This window comes from Mesitornis unicolor, unplaced genomic scaffold, assembly GCF_000695765.1.
Source record: "Mesitornis unicolor isolate BGI_N332 unplaced genomic scaffold, ASM69576v1 scaffold1680, whole genome shotgun sequence".
In the NCBI taxonomy this organism is placed as follows: domain Eukaryota; kingdom Metazoa; phylum Chordata; class Aves; order Mesitornithiformes; family Mesitornithidae; genus Mesitornis; species Mesitornis unicolor.
In genome coordinates this window covers 19,634-23,994 of record NW_010156024.1, presented here as the reverse complement: position 1 = coordinate 23,994, position 4,361 = coordinate 19,634, and positions in this window count along the sequence as shown.

The following is a 4,361-nucleotide window of genomic DNA, read 5'->3' as shown; positions in this document are numbered from 1 at the left end:
GTCTGAAGAAAGAGCAACTTTATGCTATTGATTCTTTTAACACTTGTATTGTGTCAGAATAATTACCTATGTGCTGATGATGTAATTGTTAAAACCTATGACAGATTTCCTTTCAAACCTAAGTGGTAGCTTGAAAGTAACAAAAAGCCAAAGAAACAAACAAGTTGGAAAAAATAATGATGGTTCTGCCTTATCTCAGGGCTACTTTTCTACTCAGTCTTATTTTTCTTCTTTGCTCTTAATTTATGTTATCATTCTTCTGAGCTGGGATACTCAGAAAAAAAAGACAGATAGTCTCTCTGATTGTAAGAGGCTTTAATCACTGTTTTTAGGTTACCGTTGTAAACCTGCTGTGTTCTGAGTCTTGCTATGTTTGAGTCTTCAGGTGAGGTACTTACAGTATCTCTCTTTTCTATTTTTATAGCAAGAATAGTAATTTCTAATTTCATATTTTTGACAGTGTACATACTTCTAATTCGGCATGAAAGTTACGAATTGTCTTTTATTTGATCAATTTTTGACAGAAACTGTCACCTGTATATATTGAAATATAGGTAATCTTTCTTTAAAAAAGTATTACACATCTTAAGTGTTTTGTAAGTTTTAATTGATGAGTCATTTTGTGATGTAAAATAATATCTTTATAAAACCTGTAAAATTTTAAAAATCACTTGATTTTGTCTTATTTTTTGAATGCTTTCTGAAAGCTGTATGTGACTGACTGCATGAGTGAGATTTACAAGTTGAGTCCAGAATATCGGTTCATACCAACACAGTTTTACTTCTGGGATTTCAATGTCTCCAACATACCGTAGTCTCTTTCGGTAACATTTTAAATAAATGTATTTGCATGTTAATTAGTTAGAATATTATTTAGTTGTTGAAATGTTTTGTCTTCGAAAGGGAGCCATTTTGTATACACAAGAACGTGTTTCAATAATTACCTTTTGCCAGAAACTTAATAACTTGTTATTATGCTCAATGACATGGAAGTGGGACATTTTTCATGCATAAAAATGAAATGGTACTGTAGAACGGAGCAACGTGGGCAGAAGTATTCATAATCTGTTGCACGGTAATTGCTGTTGTCTGCCAGAAGACTCTTTACCAAGTGCTTCATCTTAAAGAATCCTTGTTGCTTAAGCAAGCATCTTGAAGACAGTGTTAAAGCATACATTGATGAAATGTAATACTAATCACTTTCACTGTATAGAAATCAAGAATTAAGAATGTTGGGTCATTAATGCAACTTCTCGGGCTTTGTTTTCTATAATGATGTGTATTTTGCATTTGAGATTAAGAAACTTCACTGATTAGTTTCTCAGCTTGAGTATTTACATTTGTGGCAGTAAATGCTACCTAAATATTTTAAGGACAATTAGAATTTAAAAATCCTTGCTGGACACAGTTTAAAGATCTAGTCATCACACTTTTCCTTTCTCTTTATGGGAAAATGAAGCTTCAAAAACACTACTGCAAAACACCAAGCAAAGATAAGGTAAAGAAGGCAAAGTAAGAACAGAAGTTATATTGATGCAATAACTTCATCTCGGGTACATTTCCTTGGTGCAGGGATCTGTGAGCCTTGGTTTGGCTCAGTACAAACCACTGGTCGTTCTCTGACTTTGAATCAGCGCTCCCAGATAGTTTGTATATCAGTAGCATGTGAAATACTGACTGCTAGCCAAAGTTAGTGGTATTGCATGTTTCAGGGCTTACGGTTTCAGAGCTGTGTTATGTTCAAGTAGAGATGAGAAATCTAGTTGGATGTCCTGTCCAATGTCAGTGCTTAAAGGCTTTTTTTCCCCTATGGTGGTATGCATAATCAAACAAACCTTTCTTTTCCGTGGCAGTCTCTTCCAGTAGTAATGATCTGCGTGCATTAAACCTATTTGAGTGTTTAATTAGCAAAAAGGGGGTTGTCCAGATAAACCCTTGGAGGTATTTTTTGTTTATTTAAAAACCTTTATCAGCCCTGGTGGAAGCTCCAGTGTTCTGGCACCAGATGATACCTTTGACTCCAATGGCTTAAGAGCCATGACAAGTGCCTTGGTAGGTGTGAGATGCAAATTGCAGTGAAACCCTTGGAGCTGAGTAGTGGATGCAGGCTGTCAAGCTAATCCACCCACTTCTGCCTGCCTAAGCCATGTTGCATTGAAAAGAATTTAGAAAAGGCTCCAAAAGCACAGAAACTGGTGACTTAAAATTTCTCTTTCTGGTTGTACAAAAGTGACATCTAAATGAAGAAGAAGAACGAATATTTATTGTAGTTGGAAGACAGGAGTGTGGTCTAAAAGATGACAGTTCTCCAAATTCCAAACTCCTCAAGAAAACAATCTCTTACTTGAACCTCATATTAATACAAAGGACTCTTTGGTAACTTACGGGTACTTTCCACTTCTTTCCTTTACTCCTTTTAAAAGCACTGTTTTGTAATATTGCCCACAGTTTTATTCCAAAACGCTTTCCTAATAATTAGCTGTTAGAAACTCTGACTCAGCAAAACCATTAAACACTTTAAAGTATTTGCTTTCATTCCTGAAGGGAAGCCTTTTGCTTTTATGCTCATTCATAACGTAGGAGGGAATAAATGGTCATATCTCAGAGTAAATAAAATAAAAAGATTTCCTGCCAGCAATCCCTGTAACATTATGTGCAAAAATTGATTATGAAGCACCATTCCTTGTACGAAAGGAGACCACAGCCATTGCTGCTGAGCTTCTATCTTTGCTCTTGGAGCACTCAGTTTTCATTAAAACCTTCACACCTCCACTTAGGAAAGCGTCTCCAGGTCTTGCTGTGTATTAGATTTATGGCACATCTCTCGTTCAGGCTTTCGGTTAGCACATAACTCAGGAATGTTTTAGCAAAGGACCTGGCAACACTGTGCTTTTGTTTATCTCGGTGTAGTAGATGTCATAAATTTTGAGTGTCTAACCTTATGCCCCTTTGTAAGAGTGGGGGTGGAGGAGTGGAAGAGGTTTATGTGTTTTATTTTGTAGTTTTCATTACTACATGGCTGACTGTACATATACCCAAATAAAGTCAGTGTGAAACACTTAAGAGTCAGATACTTGAAGTCAGACAGCAGTCAAAGCAGTTGAATTTTCAGATGAATAGCCACTACGAACAAATACTTTGTGAGAATTGGAGGTTTTATTTCAGTTTTCTGACTGGTGGACTTCTAATACTGCTTTCAGCCTGTGATCTGAGCATGGGATGTGTGTGTGCATAGGTGGTGTGGTGTGCATTCATATTTTTGTCTTTGCTGCCTTGATCCTGCCTTGTTGCATGACGATGGGTTCCAATGTCTTTGAAGTCTGTTACGATCATTCGGTGCTGCTTGATCCATGGAAATAGTGTTTGGAAAAAAATTGGTAGAAGACTTTTACCTACCTGCAGGCCATCTTCTATTTAGTCTGCACACAAAATGTCATTGTTTAAATCAATATGCAATTGCTAATGACTTAAATAATATCAATATTCCAGATACTTACAAGTTACTTGCACTGGGCTTCTGATCAGCTGATTTCTAAATTGTCCTGTGTATACCAGTGCTGAAATTTTAGCAAACAATTGACAGAATTGGGTTTACCTCTAGGATATTCTGCAGGAAAACAAATAATAGTGATTCCAGAGAGTAGTTTTTATTAAACCTTGTGGAAGTAAATCCTTGTAATTCCCTTTTGTGAAGGGGTGAGCAGGTCTTTACTGAAGGTACTGTATGCCTCCCTGCGAACTCCTCTTTGTAACATTTGCTTGTCTTGAGCTAGACATGTTTTATGGAATCATGGGATGAGATTTTTACCTTTGAACAATCAGGGATAGAACATTTGTTTAAAAATTGGCTGCTTCCCTGGAAATAGATAGGTTAGAGCAAAACATTTTAAAGAGATTTGCTGGTGACTTTCATTGTCAGCTTAGCTACACTGAGCTCTGAGTTACTCCAGTGTTAGTCATGTACCAGTGAAAGTCAGTATCTATATAGTTTGGAGCACTCTACATGCTTTATACAGCCTTTCTCTTGGGAAGTTTACATTTCTAGTAGTCTTAGACAGGGTCTCTAAAAAGAGAAGAGCCCTTGAACATGAAGCAGCCTAAAATGACCCTGAAGCAGGAGCGGATGAGGGGCCTATTGCCCATGGAGAAAGCTGAGTACCTTATTGTGAGATATGGAGCAAAAGGCACCAAGCTGAGAGATACTGGTGATCTGAAATGGTGTTTGTCTCCAAAAGACACGCAGAAAGGTGAGTTTCACACCCCCTGTAGCTTTGGAGCTCAGACCAGGGGAGTCCTGGAGGAGGAGAGCGTGTGAAGTGTGCAGCCTGAAAACCTTCAGTAGTCTCTCTGTAGGAAAGAAC